At 49.4% G+C, this 15,809-nt stretch overlaps 1 protein-coding gene across 1 annotated transcript in view; it reads right to left on the bottom strand.

Moving 5' to 3' along the window:
• Positions 1-15,809, bottom strand: part of tusc3 (tumor suppressor candidate 3) — a 52,205-nt gene that overhangs the window by 35,787 nt on the left and 609 nt on the right. The window lies entirely within an intron of this gene.

Below are 15,809 nucleotides of genomic sequence, written 5' to 3'. Positions count from 1 at the left end.
TGTACACACACACAGGCTGACACACACACGCACGCACGCTCACACGCAGGTACAAGTGTACACACACACACACACCCACACACACCCACGGGTATCCTGGCATCACTCACACAGCCAAGGTGCCTCCTTTGGTAAGTCACTGCCATCAACGAGCGTTCACTGGCACTGGAGGACTTGCAAGTCTGAGCAAAGACGTTGTGTTAAACTGAGTCTACACACACACACACACACACACACACACACTCTCACTCACTCCATCTGATGAGAATCTACACTTCTACGACCTTTTGACTCCAACACCAGCGTATCACAGCAGATACCCTTCACACTTATAAACACTCTAAAGAGCCACTCCTGACCATTAAAAACATGTTTTTCCCTCTGACTAAGCAGAAGGTCAGTGTCCGTGTGTGTCTGTATGTGTGTATGTGCATGTGTGTGTGTGTGTGTGTGTGTGTGTGTGTGTGCATCTGCACGTACATCAGCCTATGCTTTCAGTTGTGCTCCAGTGGTCCGTGTGTGTTTTCGCCCACCTCTCGGTTGATAGTTGGATAGTTCAGGTCTATGCCTCCCACACACACACACACACACACACACTCAAATGTGAGGCTTAAGACTCTAGGGCACTGGCACTGCTGTTGTGGACTGCCTTCATACTCTACTTATGTCCAGTGTGTGTCTGTGTCTGTGTGTGTGTGTGTGTGTGTGTGTGTGTGTGTGTGGACTGGCTCTCTACTCTACTCAGCTCTGCCTCCCTCTCACTCTACTGAGCTGAAAGGGCAGCAAGAGTCTATGAGAAGGCGTGACAATAGAGAGAGAGAGAGAGAGAGAGAGGGAGAGAGAGAGAGAGAGAGAGAGAGAGAGAGAGAGAGAGAGGGAGAGAGAGAGAGAGAGGGAGAGAGAGCAAATAGAGGCAAGAATAGGAACATATAGTGTACGTTTTAAGACTGACTCATCAGCAGCTCTGACCTAAGTCAGTAAGTGAGTGTGAGAGAAAGACAGAGAGAGAGAGAGAGAGAGAAAGAGAGGGAGAGAGAGAGAGAGAGAGAGAGAGAGAGGGAGAGAGAGAGGGAGAGAGAGAGGGAGAGAGAGAAATAGATAGAGACAGAGACAGAGAGAGAGATGGAGTGATGGGGTAGAGAGATGGAGTGATGGGTCGAGAGGCAAAGTGACTCACTGACAGGCAGCCCTGAGTGCATCTTGAAGGAGTCCTGAGTGACGGTACAAACACTGAGCTGGAGCCATTTTGTGTCAAACTTTGATGAAGGGGAGGTGGGTGGGTAGGGGGGGCAACCAAGGGCACTGACTTTGATGACCTCATGAAGTAGTATTATACAACATCTGATCCTTGCATGTACGTATGTTTGATTTTATTTTTCTCGACGTATGTCTGTGCCGGCGTCTGGCGCAGCGGTTACCCCACTCTGTCCCCTGGCGACCTCCTCCACCCCCCCCTCACACACACGCTATATTTATATATATATATATATATATATTTTTTTTAATCATTGATTTAAAACGAATCTCCTGAGTTGTGGAGCTGTTCACCTCATCAGTCCCATCGTTAGCCCGGGCCCTGTGAAGCCAGGATTACACTGATGTCTAATTGCCGGGCGGCTGGCCTCAGGACTGTGAGCGCAGGGGGAAGTCTGACTGGAGCGCAGAGATAAGGACGCGAGACAATACGCCATGCTGCCTTCAGCTCAGCACCCTGTAATCTCTTTCTCTCTCTCTCTCTCTCTCTCGCTCTACCTCTCTCTCTCCCTCACTCTCCCTCTGTCTCCCTCTGTCTCTCTCTCTCCCTCCCTCTGTCTCTCTCTCCCTCCCTCTCTCCCTCCCTCCAAGACACCCACCCGCCTCTCTCTCTATCATCCGACCCAGCGTGCACCTCTCTGCTACAGGCCCAGTGCCTACGGGGACGCGTCAGGTTGTCCTTAGATCAGGACCCCAGAGGCACCGTGTTGACACAACACCCAGGGAGGTGGTTATGGGGGCAGATTAGCTTTTTGGGTGTGCCAAACAAAGGTGTGTGTGTGTGTGTGTGTGTGTGTGTGTGTATGTGTGCGTGTGTGTGTGTGTGAGTATGTGTGTGCGCGCCTGTCTGTGTGCGTGTGTGTATGTATGTGTGTCTGTATATGCGTGCGCATGTGTGTGTGTCTGTGTGCGTGTGTGTATGTATGTGTGTCTATATATATATATATATGTGCGTGTGTCTATATATGTGTGTGTGTGTGTGTGCGCGCGCATGTGCATGTGTGTCTATATATGCGTGCGTGTGGCTCTGTGTGTGTGTGTGTGTGTGTGTGTGTGTGTGTGTGTGTGTGTGTTCTGAGGACGGGGCTGACTGAGGACTTTCACTTGAAAAGGTAGGCATGTTCAGCCTGTCTCTCTGGGCGATAATCAGAGCCGGTGGTTGGAGAACAGGGGGGAGCTGGGGTGTTTATCTGGAATGTTCTGTGTTGGTGTGTGTGTGTCGCCAGGAATCATCCAGTGCCTGAGCAGGTCTGAGTCAGAGTGAAACTAGGCAGCGTTCCCTCTCTGACACCCAATCCCCCGCTCCCTCACATCTCTCTCTCTCTCTTTCGCTCCCTCCCTCCCTCCCTCTCTCCCACTTATCTCTTCTTCCCTCTGTGCTCTCTCTCTCTCCCCCCCAGTTTTCTCGATCTGTCTTTCTTCCTCACTGTTTTCCAGTCCTTTCCCTGTTTCTTTCTTCTTTTCCTCCTCGTTCTCTCCCTCTCTCTCTCTCCATCTCTGCCAACCATTCTTCCTCTTTCACAGTTGGAAGCTGTGTCCTCCTCTCCTTCACTCCATCTCACTCCTTCCACCCATCCCTCTCTCTCTGTCTGTTCCATTGTGGATCTTTTCTCCCTCCCTCCCTCCCCTGTCTCTCTGCCCTCCCTACCTCCCTCTCTCTGCTCTCCTGTGGTTCTCTCCCTCCCTCCCTTCCTCCTTCCTCCCTCCCTCCCTCTCTCTCTGTCCTCCCTCCCACCCTCACACTGCCATCCCGTGGTTCTCTCCCTCCCTCCCTCATCATTCCCCCTTTCTCTCTGCCCTCCATCCCTCCTTCCCCCTCTGCCCCTCCCCCCCCCCGCCCTCCCGTGGTTCTCCCTCCCTCTCTCTGCTGCCATTTGCATTTGTTATTTCCTGTCTCCTCCTCCCTCCCCCCATCCATCCATCCCTCCATCCTCTCCCTCCATCCCTCGCGGCGCCTTATTGCAAACTTGTTTTATTGGCGGACCCCGGACGCATACACACTCAATAATCAGGCCGCCTCGCTCCGCATCACGAGGACCCAAATGTGATTTGGGGGCACCGTTAACGTTGTTTATGAATATTCAGGAGATGCAAAACAAACCCGTCGCATATGTTTCTTGGGACGGAGGGGGACGATAACGGAGCTCGTGGAGAGAATTAATGCGCGGACGACTGTTTCTGAGGAACGAAAGGTCACCGCTCAGTGTGAAGATTGCCTGTTAAATACAGTACGAGCGTCATAACAAATACAGGGTTACTACAGTTTTTTTTTTGTCAACCCTTAACCCTCAAATTACAGCATTAACATGAATTTCAGATGGCCGGCAAAAAAATACTAGGGCGCTTTTTTGAGGATACAGTTTTGGAATACGAGCCACTTGACATCAATTTTTTATTCTAACAGTATAACTTGGGCTTACACTTCATGCCACAGAAAAGCCTCAATCTACAGAGCAGAACACACAAGTCTTAGTTTAGATTTTTGAACATTATCATACAGTGCATGATACATTTACAGTACGATTGTCTAATACTTCTGGTATTTCTGATGGTGTTTCATGGCGTATATGTGGGTCAAATGCGGCAAAGGCTTACTTTAGAGAGCTGAGCACAACCCTGGGAAGCACTAGAGAGGCTATTTAACACTCATAGAGCAACAGCACCACCAACAAACTGCACCCTAGAAAGCTCTCTCTCTCCCTTTCTCCATCTCTCTCTCTCACTCTCCCTGTCTCTCTCTCTCTCTTTCTCCCTCTCTCTCCCTCCCCCTCCTTCTCATCTCTCTCGCCCTCATCTCTCTCTCGCTCTCTCTCCCTCTCTCTCCCTCTCATCTTTGGCCAACAACAACAGCCACAGCAGCGGTACAATCGTAGTGATTGAAAAACGCCTGGGTCAAAGCGTTCCCTATCATGGCTTTAGAATTTCCCATTGAGTTAAGGGGGGGGGGGGATTTGGACAAATTGGCCGGGGATGACTCGTCACAATGGGGCATCCATTCCACTGAGCCAACCGTTTAGAAAGAGGACATGGGGTTGGAACGAGGGGAGGAAGGGAAGAGATGGAGCAGATGAAGGGTGGTGGGAGGAAGGATGGAGGGAGGGTTGGAGGAATGACAAAAGCTTGTTTGACAATCACAAATCCCTCTCTCTCGACGAAGGGCTATTCAATCCCTTCATTTCCCCCTGTGAAATCCCCCCCCCCCCCACACACACACACACCCTCCCACTTACCTGGGGTCAAAGGTCGAGAGGAAACAATCACAAAGGCTTTTTACCTCTTCATTAGCTTCCCGTCTACCTGACCAAACCTACATCTCACATCTCTTTAAAATGAAACGGGGGGGGGGGGGGGAACCTAGAGAAAGTGCTCCTGTGAATGCCAGGAGCACGTAAACATTGAATACACAGCAGTACCCCCGTGGAGGCGGTTTCTGGTCTGTACGTAGCTAGCTGTCGAGATGTGGCAGGATGGGGGTGAAGGTGACTGACCTTTGTAAGGCACCTGAATCTGCAATGCCTTCTCCCTCTCCCAACATCTCCTCAGGGATTGTCACTCCTCAACAGAGCCGGTCTCTGAGCTTATATGGAACCTCAATCCCCCACATGCTTTCTCACTCTCCACCATCTCCTGAGGGACTGTCTCTCCAACTGGGACACACAGGCTACAATCCACTGCTCCGTTGTCTGTACCCACTCCTCAACAGAGCTGGTCTCTGACTGCAGATAGCACCTGAATCCCCCAAATGCCTTCTCCCTCTCCTCTCATCTCCCCAGGGACTGTCTCTCCAACTGGGACACACCACTCCTCCCGACAGAGCTGGTCTCTGACCTCACTCGGGCTTCCTCCCCCACCTCAGCTCTGCTTTCCAGCTGAGCCCCTGTACTAAACCTAGCTGAGCCCCTGTACTAAACCCAGGGGTGTCATGGATTTGGTTTGGTTTGGATTTGGGACCATGCTCGTGTGATGAGTCACCGTGTCTGAGACCTGAGAGTTTGGTTTGCTCCGGAGTCACCTCGTTGAGCCTGGGGAAATCTTAATGCAGAAAGTATGGCTATGCAAGACTAGCTCCCGGGGGCTAATGCCTAGACTTCAGCTCAGCTCAGCCTTGTGGCACTCCGGGGTTCGAACCCGGTCGGTCCCACCAGCAAGTCATTGATCAATAAGTGTTTTTTCATAGGTCTAAATCAGCTGAAGGGTAAGCAACCAAAAGCAGTCTCACAGAAGAATAACCAATCCAATCGAAAAATACGGCCCTTGAGGAACAGAGCAGCCCCCCCCCCCCCCCTCCACCCCCCACTCTAACCTCCGCCAATCAGCACCTCTCTTCTACCTGGCTTAGCTGCTCACCTCACCTCTTCAGCTTTCAACAACACCCCCCTGCCTTGCTCTATTACACCCCCCCCCCCACACACACACACACACCCTCAACTCCTGGGGGCCGGCTGAAAAGAGTCTATTTGAATGCCTTTTACACATCAAGAGATGTGAGTCATGCAGAGAATGATCCACGGTCCACATCATCTCAAGGCAGGTTAAAAATGCATGGGGGCACGATGGGCCGGGTGGATGGGCCGGGTGGATGCGCCGCGAGACGCAGAGGTGAGGGTCGGGCATATGAAGCAGGGCGAGCCGCAGCGGGAAGGTCGGAACAGAACGACGATGCATACTTGAAACGTGCTGAGGCGGCGAGACAATGGGGAAAAAGCTGAAACGGCCTGAAATATGGAGCAAACATTTACTTATGTATTATTGGAGCAAAAGTGAGTGCGGAACATCTCTTCCACCCCACCCCCACCCCCCCCCCCCATCGGCAGTTTTATTCTGGTCAGTGCGCGGTGGTTTTCTCCAACTTTAGAGACGATAAATATATATATATATATATATTGGAGATATTTATTTACACATTTATACATGTACATTCCTGAGCTGCGGTGATGATACGGGGGTCAGCGGGGTCTTGTCTCGTGGATACACTGGGAGAACCGGTGCAGTGTGGTGAAAACAGAATACTGATACTGACTGGGCTCAGAGCTCGCTTCAGGCCATCTCAGGTCAGGTCAGGTCAGGGGAGGGGGAGGTGGTGGTGGTGGTGGTGCTGCTGCTGCTGCTGCAGGGAGAGCTAGCTGTGTGTAGCCTTGTGCGCCGGAGCGCAGAAGGGAGGCGTTAGCCCATCGGGCCTGGAGCCTCTCTCTTATTTCAGCGGGAGGCAGCTGGATGGACAAGTACACCCGCCTGGACAAGAACGTTAGTCTGTCGGGATAGCTAGGTGCCAGAGCTCAACGAAAACTATAAACTTCTTGGCCCTTTGTATCTCCTCCTCTGTTACCTTGCTGTAGTCGCGCCAACGCGCCCCCCCCCCCCCCCCCCCCCCCCCCACCCCCCCCCCCCCGTCTTCCCCACACCATCACAACCTTCCTCCATTATCCACAACCTTCCTCATTATCCACAGTCCTCTCTCTCTCTCCCTCTCTCGTTATTACTACGAGGAAACTGTTCCGTCCTCTGTAGCATGTATCCTCTGGTCCGTTCACCTCTCCCCCCTGTTCTTTCTCTCAGGGCATACGCTTACACAGTTCACCTTTCTGACAACTGCTACTGCAGTTTACTCATGTTACACCTCCCAGGCCTCTCTACACCATGTACTCTCTACACACACACACACACACACACCTCTCTCCTCCGGTGCGGGAGAGTCATCACATCTCCACAGTCTGCTACGCTAGACCTGCTACTGTATGCCTCTCCCTCTCTTTCCTTCTCTCCATCTCTCTACCCCCTTCCTCATTCTCTCTCTTTCTCTCTCTCTCTCTCTCTGTGTCCTCGCTCTCCTGTAATCTTCCCATCTTTCCTTCCTATTGCCTGCGGTTAACTCAAGAGTGGTTACACGGCCAGACACACCTCTGAAAGTGGGCCATATAGGCTGCATCCCTCATTATATCCTCTCCCTTCAGTTCCCCTGGACCGCTGTGGCACGTACAGGTCACCGGTGCTGTCAGAGCAAATGTGGCTACGGCCCTTTAATTTGTCAAAAAAACACCTCACACACTGTTGCCGCCTGACTCGGATGCAGCGGGATTCATTAAACCGTGGGGGTGTTGTGCTTCTGAATCTACGTGACGGCCATCGTTCTACCCCTTGAAAAACGTGAATTTCAAGAGGCTCCGCTTGGTTAAACGTTGAAAAGCTCTCAGAGCAAATTTTCAGGGGCGAATCATCCGAAAAAGATGACATATACGTCTTCATGGCGGTTAAATCCATCGACCTCCCTCGGTCGTCACGGTGAGCGACGACGACCCCCGACAAATGCGAGTCATAGCCTGTCGTGTTATTTCGGCACTCGTGGTTAATTGCAGACGCTCTGATAAAAGTATTTTGCTCTACCCTTCGGGGGGTAATAAAAAAAAAAAAGAGCGTTAAACGAAAAAGTGCTTCCGTAATCTTGATGAATTCTGCATTCTGTCAGGAAGATGAAGTCATCACACTCTCTTTGCATTCTGCCCCCCCCGTATCTGGAACATGGCACTCTGAAGCAACTGGCATCCTCAAAGGCTCCGTTTGGCACAAAATGGCTCCTTATGCAAGGGGGCATTGTACCTCTCATAATCAATTAGCTTAGCGGCGGCGCTGAGGAGAAAAAGTCATCCCTGCACTGCCTTGTGCCTCTTGTCTCTTCGCCCAAGGGTGGGACGAGACTACAAGTTGAGATGTCCCTTGTACAGACAGCGGGGTTTTTTTTCTTCCTTTCTCTCTCTTCCCCTCCCCTCCCCTCCCGCTCCCCCCTCGTTGCCCCTTGTTGTCGTTATTGCAGGGGGAAGCACAATCGCTCCTCTGTTTACGTTGCCGCCCTGTTATTGCCCCGGCGCTGCAATAAAAGTCACCCATCTGGAGCCGTCCGGCTTTTTATTATACCACGTTTATAACAAAATCAAACTGGAGTTTAGCTCCATAAACACAGCGACGGGCGGGCCACCAGCCTGTCACTCGGATAACCTGCTCTGGATTATCAACCAGCTTCTGCTGCTGAGGTAGCACGTCGGTGGTGGTGGCGGGGAGAGGGGGGTGGTGGTGACATCATGAAAGACTTTGAGAGAGTGAGAGTGTGACGGGGGGTGGGGGGTGGAGAGAGAGAGAGGAGAGAGAGAGAAGCAGAGAGAATGATGACCAAGCTCCACGCTTACACTGATCATCCATCAGAACAGGGACTTTGCTGTTAACGAGCTTTCGAGCTTCACTGGGTATGAACATCGGAACCGGGGACATTTACAGAAACCTTTAATAACTACATGTTTCCACCCTAGTCCTTGTCCCTAATCAAGTGTACTGCCCAACTGCTTTGATAGTTCAGGGCGACAGGAGGTGTTGGTATTCAGGCCTTGGTCATAGTATACGACTTTCGATAAAACACCCGTCGCCTATACCGCAATACGCCGTCCGCACAAAATATATGTAGTGAAGTGTTTCTTTTTTACGGGGACCCATGGTTTGATAGGTGTTCTTTCCAATCCATCAAGTGATAAAAAACATGGGGAGCCTTGTGTTGGACGCAAGCAGGCCCCCTCAGGCCAAAACAAAGGGGAGGAAGACAAGTTGCAGTTGGCTGCAGGTTTATCATTGGTAATTAGTGGTCTGATTTGGACAGGGGCTCAGTGTATTAAATACAAAGAAACTCAATTTAGGGCTTGCGGGCTGGAGCCATTGTTCCTTTTGTTTCACACAGAGTCCACCTCTTCATTTTGAAGAGAAAAGAAGTCGAATGTAATTTTTCCTTGTCAAATTGAAGGTACTTCACAAATGAGATAGGCAACATATGTTTGGGGGGGGGTTGAAGATCACAAGACTAGAAGTGGCAATAAAAGTCCTTATGATGAGTTTTGAAATTGAGAGATTACTTCAGTTGCTTGGAGTCTAGTAACTTGCCTCTGAAGTTGAATATGACAGTTGAATATGACAGTTGAATACGACATAGCTGAATATGTCGTATTCTACTGTCATATTCAACTATGACATATCTCAGGAAGTGGTTAATGGTGCTTCAACCACCATGATTTGAGATGTAGTCAGACACAGACAGGTCCACTTCAGAGAGTAGAAGAGCAATTGCTTGTTGTATAACTGGTACTTCTATTCATTTATTTATGTTTGGAAACATTGATGTTTCAGCCCTAATGTTTTCTAATGAGGTCTACGAGGGCCTGTGTGTCAACGTATTCATCAACAAGAAATATATTCCAAGTTTTTAAACCGTTGGGAGACCCACACTTCTACTTTGTCAGGCATATTTGACATGGCCACAATTACGCGGGCGAAATGTCACCGTGACTATTCATACTACCTTTATACCGTTAATGCAAGAGCAGCGTCAGAAATGGCATTTAGCATTTTAGCTTGAACCGCTTATGCAAACGCTAATTCATCATGTTTGATTTGCATTTGCCTTTGTGTGGGGCATAAAAAAGCCTGTCACTACTTTGGAGGACAGACAGGCAGGCAAAGAGGCAGGGAGGGAGGGAGGCAGGCACCTCTGGGGGGAGGCAGGTGATTATTAATGCAATCAGCCCTGTGAACCCCCCCCCGCCCGTACCTGCCGGCCGACCCTGGGCCCGTGCCAGAGAGACGTCCCTGAGACGTCAGCGGCGTGAGACTGACAGACCGCTCCGAGGAAGGACGGTCGCATGGGCTCAGTCTGAGACGATGAACGCGTCCGATAGCGCTGCTCGCCAAGCTAGGAAGAGGTAGAAGAAGAAAAAAAACCTTCCTAACCGCGGCCTTCTCAAGTGTCTCCAATAAGGCCGTTTTAAGAGCGTCTCTGGCGCCGGAACAGAGGGAGCGCCGGAGATTAATAAAAGAGAATCGGAAATCTGTGACAGTCAGAAGGAGAGAACGAGGGCACGGAACTCGTTTTTCTTTACTCCCTCCCGCGCGTCTCTGACCGTGGGCTGTGAAACAGAGAGCTGTTTCTGCTGCTTTTCCTAATGAAGAGGAGAATGGGGGGGGGGGGAGGGAGAGGGAGAGAGAGAGAGAGAGAGAGAGAGAGAGAGAGGTATAGTGTATATGCACTTTAATGTCTCCATTGCAGTGTGGGGAGGCTTGGGGAGCGTGCGTCTGGCGAGGGGCTGATAAGACGTCATGCCTTATCCAGCTAGACAGACCCATCGTGGAGCTGCGGCGATGCCTTCCCCCCCCCCCCCCACCCCCCTTCCCCTCAGCCCTCTCCCGGTCGGGGACTGGATCATCCCCCCCTTCCGTGGGAAAAAATGACGCCCCGTATGACAGGGCCCCGATAACAAGCGATCGAAGATGTCACGCGGTGGGTGGCGGCCGGGGGGTCTTGGATGGACGGGTGGATGGATGGGGCGGGTGGGTGGATGAGTGAACGGTGGGAGGGATGGAGGGGGGGGGGAGATCAAAGGAGAGGTGGACAGGTAAAGGGATGAGGGGAGGGATAGTGATGGAGGAATGGAGGGGGGGCTTTAAGCTCTTGGTAATCTTCAGCAGACGCAGCACGTGACTAAATGGAATCAAAAACAGTCAGTGCATAAACTACCAGCCTGAGAAACAAACTAACACTTAGAAAAACATTGACTTGCATCCCTATCAGTCATGCATACAGGCAGCTTGAATAGATATTTTACTGAATAATCTTCAGGGCATAAAAAAAAAAAATATGAAAATCAAGGTTACATCATCAAAAGGTGAAAAACATGCAACAGGTGCCAAACGATTCAAACACCTGTATATCAACATGAAATCCATTTATGTGTGTGTGTGTGTGTGTGTGTGTGTGTGTGTGTGTGTGTTTGCCCCTCCCCATCCTTGTTTTGGCATTTCCTTCAAATTAATGGACCTCAGAATTAATGTTCACAAGAATGCGAGTCACACACCAATGAGAGACGCGTACTGTAGCCTTCCCCTCCATTCAAATAACAGCCAGGAAAATTTGTTGTAAAATGTCAACAACAACAAAAAAGGGGGGGGGGGGGGGGGGGGGGGGGGAATGATTCCAGCACACAAAGCATCAGTCAGGAGGGTGGCAGGCTATCACCCACCATGATCAATTATTCATACTCTCATAGTTACTGAGAGAAATAAAAACAAATCTCTTTTGACAACATTCAAGATGATGAAAGAAGAAGGTGTTTCGGGGGGGTTAAGAAAGAAAGGCTTCTGGCTTCATAACCAAAAGTGTGCGTGCGTGTGTGTGCGTGTGCGTATGTCTGCGTGTGCCTGTGACTATGTGTGTGTGTGCGCGCGCGTGTGAGTGTCCGTGGGGGTTGTATCCCTACATAAAATATTCAGGATAATTCTCTTGAGCGGTGGTGCTTCTGCGATGGGGGGACACGGTCTAATGTTGATGTATGGCAACATCCCAGAGACCTGTAACTGCTTGCTGACTGGCTGGCATGGAGAATCAGTTACTCAATGCTTCTCCCGAGCACAATACACATCGTATCTCATATCCGGCAAGGCCCCAACATGGCTGTCAGGACCCCTCAGTGTTAGCTATGGTCGTAACTACACTGTCTGACTGCTGCTGCTGCTGCTGCTGCTTCTCCCACTGCTGAGACTGTGGCTGGAATTTAATCTACCTCCCACTGATTGAAATGGTTACACAGGAGTGTCCTTTGTGCTTTGGAACACCTCTAGGCCGACATGTAAGGGAAGCATGGCTGGTCGTTAAGGGGGGATTTGACACTCAACAGTCCCCCGATAGTGATTCGAATTGACCGTGGGAAGAAAGAGCTACAGTTGTAAACAAAGATGCAGCAATGCAGGTCTGACTGAATCGAGTCATCCTGTGACTTCATTACTGAGGTCATCAAATGTAGGCCCTGTTTTCACACCAGGTTGCCCCATCAGTCGAGAGAGAGAGAGACTGAGAGAGAGAGACTCTGAGAGAGAGAGAGAGAGGGAAAAAAAACATTATGTACTCGCAGAATAACAGCTAAAGCTAAAACCGGCTCGGGGAGCGGCCCTCACCCATCAACGCCAGACGACAACCCCCGCTTGGTTTCACCGCCGCGCGTCACTGTTTTTTTCTTTTCTTTTTTTTTTTTCCTACGCCAAGGCGAACGAGAAACACCGGCCGAGATTAATTCACGGGGAGGCTTAGCGCATTTATAACTCCAATCTTGCTGAGTCCTGCGGTTCATTATGAGAATGTATGTATGTTCGCCTACACACTGCTTTACCTCTGTCAATTGAGAACACGCTGTTCCAAGGAGGGGTGGTGGGGAGGGGAGAGAGAGAAAAACAGAGAGAGAGAACAAAAGAGTGATGGAGAGAAAGAGGAAGACCAGCTTGAGACCAAATGCCCACCTATGCATGGCTACATGTATGCATCACTCTGGGGTTCGGAGCTTTCAGCAGTAAGCTGACTTAATGAAACACACTGCGGGGTAGCGCCACTCAGAGCAACCATCGACCCAGCATGCTTGAGTGTTCAGTGGATGTTCCAATCTGCTAATAGCAGAATTCACAGTTTGTACGTCAAGTGTTTGACGGAACCATGCTAATGCAGCAGGTATGAAATGTCGAAGCCTGCTTATCTTTGTACGTACTGAGTGAAGTTCGACAATGTACTGCTCCAAAGGCAATAAGGTTCAGGGTCCTTCTCCTGTCTGAATTGCTCTAAAGGCTTAAGGCATCTCTCCAGGCTACATCTTAACGGTCCCTCCTAAAGACCTCTTCATCGACACTACCCCCCCCCTGTTTAAAAAAAAAAAAAGTAATTCTTCCTTCTTCTAGCATTGTGACTGCCTATGGCCCCTGGTCCGAGCATTGATTACTTTATCTAATGATGACTGATGGATAGAGGATTCACTTAACTTAAACAAATGTATTTGTTGTAAGTCGCTTTGGATAAAGGCGTCTGCTAAATGCCATGAATGTAAATAAATGTAAAATGTAAAACGTCTTTCGCCGTTCTCCCGGCCTGTTTAGTCCCACGGTGGTACCTGTCCTGGTTCTACGTTGTGTAGTACGCATGCGCACCGTTCACCCCGGTCTCGCTCCCCTTTTTGCTGTACCGGAGACGAGACTGGCGGGTAACGTGTATAGCTCCGCTCCTTGTGTCAATATATGTGTCATAAATATATCTAAAGTGCCAGCCAAGTTCTTCACCACTTCTAGGAACATTATATGGAACGTTTTCTCAGGAGACATTACCGTTATAAAGTGTTTTGCTGTGTTGTTACGTAGTTACGATGTGTTCGCTAGCGTGAGCGGTTAGCGCGAATAACGTTAGCATGAGTGTCGTCATGACGACGTGTTCGCTAGCGCGAGTGACGTCCGCGTTGGTATGTGATGAATGTTAAGAATGTAAAATAGCGGCTAAGCTAATGTGGCTAATGGTTTTTCTCTACACCCTCGTTTCACGTATGAACAGGGCTGGAGCCGATACATTTGATATACATTGCCAGGTAGGTGTTGTACATTTTCTACTGTGAAATGCATTGCCTTGCATTTCAAAGTTCGTTTTGATCAAATACAAAATGGGTTGTGCATTGTGTAATGATTGTGTAATTCTGAAATGTGTTAGTGTACTATGGAAAATGTATTTATTATAATTGAAATGTGACAAACTATACAACCACAAAAGCTTGTAAAAACTATACGATCTGATAAATAAAGTATTATTGTTATATATATTGTGCCTTTTTTTGCTGTATCGGCGATGAGATTGGTGGAGGTGGAGCTGATACATGTGACTGACCATTGACCACCTGTATTTTGTTATATATTGCCAGGTGTAAATAAATTGACACTGTACATGTATAGATGATTCACTTACTTTAGACAAATGTGCTTGTAAGTTGTAAGTCGCTTTGGATAAAAGCGTCTGCTAAATGTCAAAAAAATGTACAAATATGACATGTATAAAAATGTACAACCCTGTATTTGGTGTGACGAGTATTGTTGTTGTGGTGGACCAAAATCAAAGGGCTACACTGTATTGTTGTCGTTCTCAGAGCTGTTCTCTACATCTTTAGCTTCACTTTCCAGCGGCAAGCCAGGTCCTTTTGCAGATGGATACAATCTGATCCTGGCACTGTTGTGACAGCATGAGTGTTCTTGCACCACGCAAGTCAAAATCACAAAGAATTGAATTGGGACGGGAGAACTTTGCACTTAAACCGAAACAGTTTGCACTTGCCAAAAAGTGCACTTAACAGGAATTGCGACAATAAGTAGTTGTGTCATCTCTCTAAAGTGCAGGAGGGAGGAATATCTAGTCTGATGCCACAATTTCCTGCCTCATTTAAATTCAAGTCAAGGAATCCTGAAAGCAAACCAAGAAGCGGAACAGCCAACAGTGCTTACACAGTGTGTCGCCTTAAGCCAGGTCTAAACTCACAAGCTCAGTCCCTACCCCACTGAGGGTTACTCTCAGGCCTACGAAAGCCGAGAAGCAGAAAACAGTGAGCTGTGCTTTATCCTGATCCACGGCCAGTCCCCGAGCCAGAAATGCTTACAGTGGCCTTCCAGTGCCATTTCCATTAGTCAGGCTCCAACAAAAAAAAAGAGTACGATATTTAGTTCCGGTGATGAACGAGGAGCATGGAATGGACATAAATATTCTTCACGGTGACTTTTTCCCTCCTTTGGCTCCCACCTCCCTCGTACCATTCCCTTGCTCCAGGGGCAAAGGGGGAAAGAAAAACCTAAGCTTCGACAAATATATTAAAGCTGTGAGACAGTGCCTCGAAATACTGCGGCCATCAGCGCTCTGGGGTCTCGCAAACAACACTCGCAGGGGCAGATTTGGAGAGAGAGGGAGAGAGGCAGGGAAAGAGGGTTGGGGGGGGGGCAGATGGCCGGGGGCGAACGGAATGCAAAGTGCTGCTTCACCGCTTTACCCCATTTCAGCTCAATAAGATCATCCGGGTGCCTTTCCCGCCTCAGGGAGGTCACAGAAAGATCATATTTTCTCCTGGGCCGACAGGGCGCTATTTCTCTCCTCTTGGTCCCCTATGTGCAGCTAGCGTGCTGCCTGGCTGACACCCCGCATTAACACACAGCTATGAGGAATGAGGGGGGACTGTGGGTGCAAGCAACCAGCCACTTATGGCTGTTGAGGAAACACAGTCATCTGCAGGGGGGTTTCATACTGAGCGGTTTTACTACTGTACTGTACCAACGGATAAATGCACTAGCCAGGGAAGCATGTGAAAGGTCCGGAAGTATGGCTTGTGGTGTAAAGCACGGCATTTCGGCTAGCGTTTCACTGGACTATGGCCAAGCAAGCGGACAATGTTGGTTGAAAGAGAGATGAAAGAAGGGCCTTGTTGCTTGAATTCTAATCAACATTAAACTGTTACAGGTGTGTGTGTGTGTGTGTGTGTGTGTGTGTATGGGGGGGGGGGGGGGGGGGGTGTGAACAGTTCCACTTGCCATTATAAATATCAGGCCAACAATAATTATTGTTCTTAATTGAAAAATATAAATATTCTAATTGATTGTAATTCTTAGGAGATAGTAATACTAATAAAAAATATTCTGGTTTTACGTCTGAAAGCCAAGCCTTGGTTAGGCTCCATGTACCGGTTGGCCTATAA

The sequence above is a fragment of the Argentina silus genome, assembly GCF_951799395.1.
Source record: "Argentina silus genome assembly, chromosome: 21".
Classification (NCBI taxonomy): domain Eukaryota; kingdom Metazoa; phylum Chordata; class Actinopteri; order Argentiniformes; family Argentinidae; genus Argentina; species Argentina silus.
The sequence above is the reverse complement of the archived record's forward strand: the minus strand, read 5'-3'. Positions and strand labels throughout refer to the sequence as shown.